Consider the following 14,415-nt stretch of genomic DNA (forward strand, 5'->3'; position numbering starts at 1 on the left):
TTCTGTGTGTGAATCTTAACTTGTATAATAAGAAAGAAAAAATTAAGTGCAAAGTTTTAGGCCAACTGAAAAAGCTGACTCTGTTGGTGAGGCTTTAAAATGAGTGGTAATAGGAAAATGGAAATAAGGTGGGTTCTACTAGGGACTCAGCTGCAGCCGCATGGGAGAGCGGTGGCCGTTTCAAACCAGTCTCACGGGCTGGGTCTGCAATCCTCACATCTTTTGTTCTCCTGGAGAGTGCCTTTGCAATACTTAGTATTGCGGTGTAATGCCTTCAGGGAAAGCCGGCATGCTTTTAAACCTTAGAATGTGTACATACTCCCCTTTTTTTTTTTCAGTTGAGGTATAATTATAGTTAAAATTGGAGTTTTTAACCCCTCCTTTGTTTGCTATGTATCTCTGTTACCATAGTATTAATTTGCTTTTGTGACAGAGATGACTGGTGCTCACCAATATCCATGTTTCTCTTCTTCCTGGGCACACAGCTAGACTACTTTCCCGGCCTAACTTGCAGTTGGTCATGGCCATGTAACTGAGTCTGGCCAAGGGAATGGGGAACAATGATGTAAGCCACTCAGAAGCCTGGCCTCTGAAACTTTTCACATAACCCTCCAAGCTCTCTTTCTTCACCTATCAGCTGACTGGAAGCTGAAGATCCAGGTACTGATTTTGAAGCCCAGAAGTATGGTGGAGCTTTCAGATGGAGGGAGCCTGGGTCCCTGAATGACTGCATGAAACTAATCTCTCCCGCTCCTGCATCAATCTCATTGGACTGCAGTGTGAGCAAGAAACACCTCTGACATGTCCAGAATTGAGATTCTGCAGTTGTTTGTTACAGCAGTCAGAATACTTTTACTAATACACCTAAAGAGACTGCATTCTGGGGCAGAAATATCTAATTCTGAGTGGTATCCTGGGTGACATGATGCCAGATGGACACTTCCAAGGAAGATTCTTCAACATTGGACTTGAGCATTTTATGCGCATGCATGGACTTATAAAGAGGGTCTGCTTGCTGTGCATGTAAGTTAAGAACAAAATCACTGATAAATTAGGGTATAAACATTGGAATCACATCTGCAAATTGTGGTGGCGGTGCTCTACCGAAATTCATAACTGACCCTTCGGGATTTGGTCCTATTTCGTTATCTTAACCTTTGGGGCTTCTAACAAATTGCGCAAAGGTTTGTAATGGTTCTTCACTATATATCAGCTATCAAATGCTTTTCAGATCGATGAATGACCACATAAAATTATTTATTACACACAAAATGTTAATTAAAGAATGATTACTTAATACTTGAATTGCTAATTAAAAATAATGATTCAATATTTTCTTTTTCTTCCAGGATTTACGTTGAATATTGCTAATCGACCATAGCTGGAGCTGCATATCAACATCTCCCAAGGGGCCACAAAAAGCAAATAAGACCATTGGATGTAACATCTAAGGACAAATTTCTCTCAATTACATTTGCTGGTTTACGTTTCCCTCTTCCATGAAAAACTATCTCTGCTTCTTATTTTCAACTGTGGGTCATTAATGATGATGGAGAGAACTGAACTGGGTGGATAGTAAAAGGTGTTACAAAATGGAGAAGACTTTTGACAGTTTGAATATTTGAGAGGGTTTGCTTCTGTGAGCTTGGCTTGAAATATTACACTGCCTTATCCTGTGATGCTGACATGCCTCCATGAATTCTTTTTTTTTTCCCATGAATTCTTTCTTTCATTAAACAACTACTCTGAACAAATATCCCGCTAGTCCCTTAGGATATAACTCTGAACAACTGAACAACTGTGGTTCTTTTACTCAAGGAGCTTTTGGTCTAATGGAAGAGAAAGACATTAAATAACCAATTACCCAAACAGATAATCATGCAAGTGGAATAAGTGCTATGAAGGAAAAGCCCAGCGTCCCAGCACTGTTAGAACATATAATGGTGGAGGTGGAGGAGGGCGGTGACTAAGCTCACTGAAAGGGAAACATCTCTCTGAGAAAATGAATGGACTTCAAGACCTGCAGGATGACCAGTTGCCCAGGCAAAAAATATATAAGATATAGGAAGCAAATCTTAATGTAGGAGGACTATTATTACTGATAATACTAACCAACACTATTATAATACTTATTATATGTCAGGTAGTGATCTAAGTACATGACATATAGTCACACATTTAATCCTTTCAGCAACCCAATGAGGTAAGTACTATTATTATTTTCATTTTACAAGTGAAAAAACTGAGGCAAAGAAATGTTAATAAGTTACTAACAAACGGCAAAGGAAGGATTTGCACTCCAGCGATCTGGCTCCAGTGTTTGTACTCTTAGTCACAATGGTCTGCTGAGGTTTGGTGCATTCTAGGCAGGAACAGAGAAGACCTGCATGGGTGAAGACTGGTGAGCAATGGAAAAGGTGGCACAAAGTGAAACAGGAAAGATATGGATTTGAGATTCCTCTGGGGTTGGGGGAAGCTATGCCATGCACTAAGAGGTCAATAAAATCCCCTAAAATTCTGCAAGCCATCTTGATCTTTGTTTTCTCCACGTGAATTTGGTGACCCATGAACTTTGGAGGGCACGACCCCAGGGGCATAGAGAGGTTGTCCTGCCCCGTTAGCAGCTTGCACATCCAATCAGCCATGAGTTCTTCCCTATGGAGTTTAGTTTAGTTCTTCCCTCTGGCTGATCTGCCTGGGGGCTACCTGGACATCCTACCAATGGGTTCAGAGTTCCTGCGGCTCTGAGAAGTGAGTTTTGCTGATGCTGCCTGTGACTCCTCAGCCAGCCTGATACACCCCCTGGATGAGCCCAGGGCACGCTGACTACATCTAACTCAGCACAATCATTAGCCTTGTGCACACTCCTCACACAGTTCACCCCCTTGCAGTCAAGTGCAGGAAATGCAAGAAAAATCAGTTTCTAGAGTTATGTTGTTCAATACAGTATCCACTAGACACATGTGGCTATTTAAATTTAATTAATAAACTTTAATAGAATAATTTAAAAGTCAGTTCCTCGGTTGAACTAGTCACATTTCAAGTGCTCAATTGCCACATATGGCTAGTGGCTACTATATTGACAGCATAATTGAAGAACAATTCTATTGTTGCAGAAAATTCCATTGGACAGTGCTGCTCTAGAAACACGCTTCGTGTCTCTTGGGCTCATCTCAAGATCTGTAACCATGGCAGAGTGCATTTTATTCCAAAGCCCATTCTTTTACACAATGCTTCATTCCCATTCATAGATTACTATTCTGATTCAACTAACGCACACTGAGCATCAACTGTTGTCAGACTCTCTGCTGGATGTTGAAATAGGCTGAACTATCAATTTGCTAAAAAAGTCTTAGATGACTAGAACAAAAAGTGTTTGAAATACGGATGCACTGGACTATTCCATTTTTTGTGGGTTTGTGGGTAGGCAATCAAATCTTGGGCAAGTTACTTAAGCTCTCTCAGCCTCATAGCACTGTTGTGGGTATTAAATGAGATAATATATGAAAAACACTTAGTAAATACTCAATAAATGGTAACCATTATTGTTCACATCATCATCATCTTCCCAGTTGACAGGGAACACAGTAGGAAGGGAACTCAGCCTTACTCATTGTGGGATAGTAATAACTGTTATAGGCCTTCTTTGTATTGATCATAGATCTATCGTCTTTATAGCATTTAGTCACCAGTCTTAGCTCTGCCTTGGGCTGCTCATTAGATATCTGAAAAATATGCCCTCTTGTCCCCTCCCCACACTCAGCCCCACCTACCTACCCCCCTTCTGCGGCTTCTCCTTTTCACTCTCTTCTGAATATTTTCTTCTTTCAAAATGGCTTTCTAAAAAGTAGAACCCAGAACCTCCCCACGTACTTCAGGTATTGCCCAAACACTCTATATTCAGTGTCTATCAAGATATGTGGCCATGCCAAGGGATTCACTTAATAATTTTTTAACATTTAAAAAATTCATTTTGGGACTTCTCTGGTGGCACAGTGGTTAAGAATCTGCCTGCAAATGCAGGGGACACAGGTTCGATCCCTGGTCCAGGAAGATCCCACATGCCACGGAGCAACTAAGCCTGGGTGCCACAACTACTGAACCCATGCACCACAACTACTGAGCCCACACACTGCAACTACTGAAGGCTGTGCACCTAGAGCCTGTGCTCCACAACAAGAGAAGCCACCGCCATGAGAAGCCTGTGCACCGCAACGACGAGTAGCACCCGCTCGCCACAACTAGAGAAAAGCCCGCACCCAGCAACAAAGACCCAATGCAGCCAAGAAAAAAAAAAAAACATTTATGAAGGTTTACTTTATAACCTGAAATGTGAAACTGAATTTTGAAAATTAAATATAAGACTTAGTTCATATCCACTACACACATACACACACACGTTTTTTACATAAATGGTATCATAGTCTACATTTTGTTCATAATTTTTGTTAGCAATATATCTGGAAATATTTCCAATACTGAGTACAATATAACTCCTCCATTAATCTGAACGCAAAACTATATTCCTATTATAGGAGCGAAGATCCTATTAGCTGTTTTTTAGCGGGTGGAGGAGTTTTAAACCTTGGATTAGGCTAGTGTACGGTTATCTAAAATCTCAGAATTTTTTTTCATAAAATTGTTATCAAGCCAAGTTCCTCCCATTCTATACTCTGCCACTGAATGTTTTAAACCTAAATGTAGGACTTGGCATTCATTTCCATTAAATTGCATTTTGTTGTTTTGACCTAGCCTCAAGGTCTTTTGAATCTTGAGTCTTTTATCCAGAAGGCAATCTCTCCCAGCTATAAATCTAATTAATATAATTTTACTTCCACTAAATCACTGAAGCATCCTAGGCCAAGAATAGAGGCCTAGTAAGTAAGACAGGTGTGACCTTTCTCCAGATACATGGATCTGTTTCCCCTTCCACTAATCTTTGCAGGTATTTTGTCCTGGGACTATGTGTTTTATTGGATCCTGACCCTTTGCTTTCCCCCTTCCTCCTTTTAGGTCTTCCTCTTTACGTTTGAACCAAAGACTGTCGAGCAGGTTGCAGCTGAGAATGCATTCGTTTACTTTACTACTCCTTAACATTCGTTTACTTTACTACTCCTTACTTTACTACTCCTTAACTACTCTTTAAACTCCTTTACTACTCCTTACTTTCCTAACCCCTTTGTTTGGTGACAAAAACAAAGTTCATCGCAAGAATTTGAAACAACAGAGATAAAATAGGGTTTTGGGGTCCACTAAAGATTCCAACTGGAAATTAAATATAGATCAGAAACTCATTAGATGAATCCATTATTTATTAATCCTATCCATTAGGAGGCGATGAATGAGAGGTGACACCCGCTCTGCTTGTAAAGAGTCAGCAAACAAGGAGGGAAAAAAGGAGTATCTCGTAATGTCACTTTTTCTAAACCTCTAGTTTGGAGTGTGTGGAGTCGTTAGTGGGTTCTCAAATGTCATTCTCTTTCCCCCATCAGGCATGCAGCAGGGTTGCAGCTCCCTATTCTTTACAGCCTTCCCCAGAGGCAGCAACTGTTAACTGTTTGACATATACCTTTCCAGACCTTTCTTCTACATTTCCACATATGAATAAATATGAGTAAAAAATATCACTAGAAAATATTTAGAGGGACTTACTTACCTGGTGGCGCAGTGGTTAAGAATCTGTCTGCCAGTGCAGGGGACAGGTTTGAGCCCTGGTCCGGGAAGATCCTACATGCCGTGGAGCAACTAAGCCCATGCGCCACAACTACCGAGCCCACGTGTTGCAACGACTGAAGCCCACGTGCCTAGAGCCCATACTCCACAACCAGAGAAGCCACCGCAATGAGAAGCCTGCGCACCACAACAAAGAGCCGCCCCCGCTCACCACAACTAGAGAAAGCCCACACACGGCAATGAAGACCCAACGCAGCCAAAAATTTTACAAAATATAAAAATAACTTTAAAAAATAAAGAAGATATTTAGAAATATTAACCAAATTCCTTTCTTGCTGTAACTCTCCAATTCAAACACCTTGGCTCTTTTGTGCTCGTTGAGAGAAGGATGAGAAAAAACAAGTATGAGGGCTGTGAGCGTCTTCCCCTGGCTCTGGTTTTCCAAAGTTTGAAACCCCGGGAATGAGGATGAATCTTAGTTTATACACATGATAAGTAAGAAAAGTAGAGGATTTGAGGACAGAGGGATGGCCCACTCATCTTCTCCTCACCCTTGGATATTTCCCTGGGAGGAGAGGAGCAGGGAGTCTGAAAGAAAGAGGTGAAGGTATAGATTTTGGAGTGTCCTGGAATGAGGGGCTTGGCAGCCTGTCTCTGAGGCAGCATCCTGAGATGTTGACCGTAGACAGTCTCTCAGACATTCCAGTGCCGTGGTAGGGAAAAGGATCAGCAAAACGAGTCCTGGGCCTGAAGAATGATTTCTGTGCCCATGGGCAAGATGGAGAAGAAACAGGAAGAACATCTTGAGCTGACAGGATGGAAACACCTATGTGACTGATGACCAAGAATCACGAAGATGGATATCTTGGCAGATGCCTGTGTTGACAGAGGACCTCGAGTATCAGAGGGACCAGTTGCTATCCCATCTCCCAGTTCCTTGGAACTCAGATGCAACCCTGGAGAAAAGGAATGAGAAACTTCAAATTCATTGAGAGTATATCTACCAGGTTGATGTGGTGAGGATTAGAAACAGAAATTAGACCAAATTATAAGAGAAAATTATAAAAATGTTTTAAAGTTCTATTTCGGAATCCCCTGATGATCCAGTGGTTAGGACTTGGCGCTTTCACTGCCAAGGGCTCGGGTTCAATCCCTGGTTGGGGAACTAAGATAACACAAGCCATGAGGTGTGGGCAAAAAAAAAAACAGTTCTATGTCTTGTACACCTGAGTTATGGACTTACTATCCATCAAACACATACACACACACACACACAATTTTTTACATAACTGGAATCATAAACTACATATTGTTTATATTTTTCATTAAGAATATATCTGACAATTTTTCCAGTACACCGTGTTCCACATAAAGATAGAGTATGATTTATGTATTACTTAACCATATCCTTAGTGTAAGATATTTAGGTTGTTTCTAGTTTTTGCTGTTTCAACCAAGACTTCAATGTACATTCTTATGTATATAACTTTGTGCACATATGTATTTCTGTAGGAAGAATTCCTTAAAATAAATAGTATATAGAATCAAAGGACATGTGAATTTTTTTGTGTGTGTGTGTGGTACGCGGGCCTCTCACTGTTGTGGCCTCTCCCGTTGCGGAGCACAGGCTCCAGACGTGCAGGCTCAGTGGCCATGGCTCATGGGCCCAGCTGCTCCACGGCATGTGGGATCTTCCCGGACTGGGGCACGAACCCGTGTCCCCCACATCAGCAGGCGGACTCTCAACCACTGCGCCACCAGGGAAGCCCTGGACATGTGAATTTTTAATATTGATATATATTAGCAACTTGCCCTCCAAAGTCACTCTATCAACTTGTATATCCTGTGACAGTATATGTTTCCCTTTACATTATAACCTCACAATCCTGAATATCATCAGTATTTTTAATTCTTGAGAGTTTAATAGTTAAAAATGTTTTTCATTGTTCACTTCAGGGTAATTGTAAAATATGAAATTTTCTTCCTCTTTCCAGCTTTGGCCAACTGGCATATCCCACCTTAGGAACTGAGGAAGTACAAACTTCTAAGAAAAGAACAATGGTTAGCCAAACCAGATTTCGAGTAGAATCTTATGTTAATATATTGCAATGTAATCCTGATTAAAAATCTCATTTTTCTCAGATGCAACATTTAATGAATTTAATAACAGAACTCACTTACAGTTGTCCATAAGTTAAATGCAGATATGCAATAATAGAGAATATATCTTCTTTTCAAGAATTCATGGAGAGTCACAAAACTTCATAAAAGAATATTCAAAAGTTCCATAAAGTAGAAATCATACCAAAAAATTTTTGGCCACAATGCAATACTGCTAGAAATTAATATCCAAATTAAAAATCAAAAGCCCTTCCACATAGAAATTTAAAAGAAAAACTATTAAATAGCCTTTGTGTGAAGAGAATATACAAAGTAAATACTATAATGAAAACACTGCATCTCAGAATTTGTGAGATATTGCTATGACAATAATCAGAGGAAAATTCACAGTCTTAAACATGTATAAAAATAATAGAATGAATATAAATGAATTAAATTCTCAACTTAAACAGCTAGGAAAAACAACAACAACAAACTGAACCAAGAAAGCACAAGGAAGGAGATAATAAAGACAAAAACATAAATCGATGGAATATGACATAGATACATAATTAAAACTTCTTAGGAAAGAATCAATGAAAGGAACATAGCTAACTTTTGAAATGGAGGAAAGTTAAGAAGTCTTATTTATGGAGAAAGATGAGTCTAAGGCTAGAAACAAGATAAGGTTGCCATTGTCTCCACTACAACTTAACACTGTATTGGAAATATCAGCCAATGCAGTCAGTCAAGAGAAAACAATTGGAACTAAAAAGTGGAAAATAAGTAAAACTATTTCTATGTACAGATATTCTACATGAAAGACCCAACGGAATCAATACTATAACAAAGAAATAATAAAGGAATTCCTTAAGATAGCAGAAAATAAAGCTAACATACAAAAATCAACAGCCAACTGCTAGTGGTCTTCAAGAAAATAAGGAGCTAGAACCAGATGTAAATCAACTAGGCCTCTAGGCACACTATTGAAGTGGACTAGAAATTTTTTTAGAAGAAAAACTTCCTAATTTCTGAAGAACAAAATGAGTTGATTTGGGCTTCCCTGGTGGCGCAGTGGTTGAGAGTCCGCCTGCCGATGCAGGGGACACGGGTTTGTGCCCCGGTCCGGGAAGATCCCACATGCCGCGGAGCGGCTGGGCCCGTGGGCCGTGGCCGCTGGGCCTGCGCATCCGGAGCCTGTGCTCCGCGGCGGGAGGGGCCGCAGCAGTGAGAGGCCCCTGTACCGCAAACAAACAAACAAAAAAAAAATGAGTTGATTTATATAACACTGGGAGTAGCACTGGGATAAAGCAAATAAATAAATATATTAATGTGAATAGGAAATAAGATTTTCAGTCTGAGAAGAAAGATATAAAAGAGGGTATGGAAAAATTCTGTAATGATTGAATTGGAATTAGAAATATCAGTATGAACTTATAACTTAAAATGTATATATTTCTTAATTCTATCTAATGTCACCACAGTAACGATGAGCATACATGGTGCCAAGATCTTGGTGGTTTCTGAATACCCTACTACCCCACTAAAAGAGACCAGAGCTCTGTGAAGAAATGACTAATTCCAGGTCTTAGAAGGGAAAGTACAAGATGACACTGTGAACTCTTATGCCGACAATCAAGTAAGTGTTCAGTCACCAATGGAGCCGTGTCAAAAAGAAACAAGAACAACTTAAAGGATCCTACTTGCCAAATTTGGGATGATTTGAGCGTGAGAAAGAATAATTATTAGAGCTAAAAAAAGCATTTAGCAAGATGTCAGGCCAAAACATCAATATACAAAAATCAATTGTATAGCTGTACTAGCAAAAAACAATCTGAAAATGAAATTAAGAAAACAATTCCAATGTTACAATAACATTAAGAGAATAAAATACTTAGCAATAATTTTTTTAAAAAATAGCAAAAGACTTGTACACCAAAAGCTACAAAATATCAGTGAAAGAAATTGGAGAAGAATTAAATAAATAGAAATGCATCACATGGCCATGGATTGGAAGACTTAATATTGTTAAAATGGCCATACTCCCCCAATGGATCTACAGATTAAACACAATATCTAGCAAAATCCCAGATGTCATTTTTTGCAGAAATTGAAAAGCTGATCCTAAAATTGAAATGGAAATTCAAGGGACCCAGAAGAGCCAAAACATTCCTGAAAGAGAAGATCAAAGTTGGAGACTCATCAACTATACTCCAATAAAAATTAAAGAAACAAAATAAAAAAGTTTAGAGACTCACATTTTCTATTTCAAAATGTACTGCAAATCTACAGTAATCAAGACTGTGTTGAACCGGTTTGCAAGGCAGAAATAGAGACACGGATATAGAGAACAAATGTATGGACACCAAGGGGGGAAAGCAGTGGGGGGGTGGGGGGGATGAATTGGGAGATTGGGATTGACATGTGTAACTAATATGTATAAAACCGATAACTAATAAGAGCCCACTGTGTAAAAAAATAAATAAAAATTTCTATGACCTGGGAGGAATGGTTCTCAAAACAGAATTTAATTTTAGGTATAGAAAGAAAAAAAGACTGTGTAGTGGGCTTCCCTGGTGGTGCAGTGGTTAAGAATCCGCCTGCCAATGCAGGGGACATGGGTTCAAGCCCTGGTCTGGGAAGATCCCACATGTCGCGGAGCAACTAAGCCCATGTGCCACAACTACTGAGTCTGTGCTCCAGAGCACGCGAGCTACAACTACTGAGTGCTCACGCCACAACCACTACACGCCTACAGCCCATGCTCTGCAACAAGAGAAGCCACTGCAAATGAGAAGCCTGTGCACCACAACAAAGAGTAGCCCCTGCTCACTGCAACTAGAGAAAGCCCATGCGTGGCAACGAAGACCCAACACAGCCAAAAATAAATAAAATAAATAAATTTTTTAAAAATTAAAAAAAAAGACTGTGTAGTACTGGCATAAGGATAGACATATAGATCAATAGGAGAGAATTGAGTCCAGAAATAAAACCATATATCTATAGTCAGTTGATTTTCAACAAAGGTACGAAGACAACTCAATGAAGAAAGAATAGTCATTCCAACAAATGTTGCTGGACAATTGCATATCCACATGCAGAGGAATTGGAGCCCCTACCTTATGCCATATACAAAAATTAACTCATAATATTTAGATCAAAAACCTAAATGTAAGAATTATAAAATTCTTAGAAGAAAACATAGGGATGAATCTTTTTGAACTGTGGATTAGGTAATGGTTTCTTAGATATGACACCAAAACACAAACAACAAAAGAAAAATTAGGTAAATTGCACTTCATCAAAATTAAAAACTGTTGTGCTTCAAAAGACACTATCAAAAAAGTGAAAAAAACAACCCATACAATGGGAGAAAATATTACAAATCTTATAACTGATTACAGTCTAGTGTGCAGTATATAAAGAACTCTTACAACTCAACAATAAGAAGACAAATAACCCAGTTTTTAAATGGGCAAATTATTTAAATAGACATTTCTTCAAAGAAGACGTACAAATGGCCAATAATGACATATGGAAAGATGCTTGACATCATTAGGGAAATTAAATCAAAATCACAATAAGATCACATCCACAAGAATAGCTATAATAAAAAAAACACAATAGCAAGTGTTGGCAAGAGTGTGAAGAAATTGGAACCCACTGGAACTCATTGCTGGTGAGAATGTAAAATGGTAACAGCCACTTTGGAAAACAGTTTGGCCATTCCTTAAAAAGTTAAACATAGGGTTACCATATGACCCAGGAACTTAATTCTTTGTTTTTATTGGAGTGTAGTTGCTTTACAATATTGTGTTAGTTTATACTGTACAGCAAAGTGAATCAGCTATACGTATACATATATGCCCTATTTTTTGGATTTCCTTCTCATTTAGGTCACCACAGAGCACTGAGTAGAGTTCCCTGTGCTATACAGTAGGTTCTCATTAGTTATCTATTTTATACATGTATCAATAATGCATATATGTCAATCCCAATCTCCCAATTCATCCCACTGCCCCCTTTCTCCCTTTGTATCCATACATTTGTCCCAGGAACTTAAGTTTTAAGATAATCAAGGGAATTAAAAATGTATGTCCAGGGCTTCCCTGGTGGCGCAGTGGTTGAGAGTCCGCCTGCCAATGCAGGGAACATGGGTTCGTGCCCCGGTCCGGGAAGATCCCACATGCCGTGGAGTGGCTGGGCCCGTGAGCCATGGCCGCTGAGCCTGCGCGTCCGGAGCCTGTGCTCCACAAAGGGAGAGGCCACAGCAGTGAGAGGTCCGCGTACCGCAAAAAAAAAAAATTAAAAAAAAGTATGTCCACACAAAAACTTGTACACAAATGTTCATAGCAGCATTATTCATAATAGCCAAAAAGTGGAAACAACCCAAGTGATGACTGGATGAACAAAATGTGGTATATCCCATATAATAGAATATTATTCATCCATGAAAAGGAATGAAGTACTGATCAATGCTACAACATGGATGAACCTTAAAAACATGATGCTAAGTGAAAAAGCCAAGCAAAAAAGGCCACATATATTGTTCCTTTTATATGGAATTTCCAGAACAGGCAAATCCATAGACAGAAAGTAGATTAGTGGTTACCAGGGGCTGGGGAGAGGGAGGAATTAAGAAATCAGTAAATACTCAAAATAGTCAATACATTTTTAAAGTTAAAATTTTTTTGCCACTTAGTAATTAAAATTTTTCCCATCTGTAGAAAAGTTAAAAGAATACTACCCCTGGTGCCCTTCACCCAGAGGCATCAACTATAAACTTTCTTTTTTTTTCTTTTTTTTGCCACATCTCCTTGATAACTGAAGGTCAGCTTGGCTAGATATGAAATCCTTGGTTCACACTTTCTTTCCTTGAAAATATTGTGCCATTGTTGTTTGGTTTGTACATTGAATCACTTCGTCTTTTTGCCTGAAGGCTTAGAGGAGTTTTCCTGGACATACAAGAATATGTCTTAGGGAGATCAGCTCGGTGCTTTGTGACCGCCTGGAGGGGTGGGATAGGGAGGGTGGGAGGGAGGGAGACGCAAGAGGGAAGAGATATGGGAACATATGTATATGTATAACTGATTCACTTTGTTATAAAGCAGAAACTAACACACCATTGTAAAGCAATTATACTCTAATAAAGATGTAAAAAAAAATATATGTCTTAAAGTTGACTATTCTGAGTCAATTTTCAAAGTTCCATGGTGTAACTTTCAATATACAGTGTCCTTTTTAATATATAGATTAAGGATTTATTTATTTATTTATTGGTAAGTTTTTATTGAATTATAGCTTTAAACATTGGCTTTATTATTTGTTTTTCTTTACAGAATCAGTTATAGGTGTATGAGGTCTTCTTTGTCTATCTTCTATAGCCATTATTTTCTTTGAGCTTTTCACTTTTTCTTATTTTGTTTCAACCTCATGGAAATTTTCATTTCACTTTTCCATATCTCCTCTGTATACTTTGTTGAATCTATTCCCTCTTGTACATCTTGTAATTTAGTCCTTATTTTGGAGATCATTGTCATTGCAATCACTTTCTTTTCTGCATTCAGTCAATTCTTATTCCACACCTCTTTTTGTGCCCACTTCTCTTTTGCATTTGTGAATTACTGATTTGTGATGTTTTTTCATAACTTTTTTTTTCATAACTTTTATGCCTTGTCTAACAATATATGATTCATGTTGGAGTGTTGTACTACAGTGTCTTCTGGTTGAAGGTTGGGTCTCGGGTGTTTTCATCAGCTGAAGATTTTTTTTTTTTTTTTGCGCTACGCGGGCCTCTCACTGTTGTGGCCTCTCCCATTGCGGAGCGCAGGCTCCGGATGCGCAGGCTCAGCGGCCATGGCTCACGGGCCCAGCCCCTCCGCGGCACGTGGGATCTTCCCGGACCGGGGCACGAACCCGTGTCCCCTGCATCGGCAGGTGGACTCTCAACCACTGCGCCACCAGGGAAGCCCAGCTGAAGATTTTTGATTCTCTATTTCCTTTTGAAAGTGACTTTGTGTGGATGTTGGCTGCTTTCACCTGTTCATTTTCAAGACTTTTGGATTTTTCTGGATGGACCAGATGTTTCTACAGATAGGGTTGAAGGATTTGAGTGACTTACTAGTTTCTTAGTTCAAGAGTCCCCTCTTCAGTTGGTATAGTGAAATACAATTTCTTTAACGAAGAGGCTCTGTGGGATAAGGGAGGATGATTAGGGAGAGTTTAGAAAAACTTAATTTCCACCAACTTCTTTATTCTTCCCTCTTTGTCACTAACTCTCCAAGAGATATCTCCTCCTTCCAAGCTCCTTGTTCTCTCCCAGAAGCTACACCTCTTCATACATGTTTAGAAACATTTAGCCCCATGTACCTTCAAGCCCCTTCCTTCCCCCATTAGTGAGGTCTCCAATCCAGCATGGCTGTTCTCAGTATTTTTCCACTTAGTGTGGGACTCTCTGGGATACCACTGCACTCTCCTTTTTCCAAATAATCCCTGCCTCACTCTCCATTTCCACATGGGCTCCATGCTACTAATTACAGATATTTATTTCTCCACTCAAATGCAATGAGAGTTCGCAGTCTTCTGTTTCCTGGTTATGTGGTAGATTTAATTGTGTTATGTGGTGAGTTAATTGTGATTTTG

Source organism: Orcinus orca, chromosome 1 (assembly GCF_937001465.1).
Source record: "Orcinus orca chromosome 1, mOrcOrc1.1, whole genome shotgun sequence".
NCBI classification, from domain to species: domain Eukaryota; kingdom Metazoa; phylum Chordata; class Mammalia; order Artiodactyla; family Delphinidae; genus Orcinus; species Orcinus orca.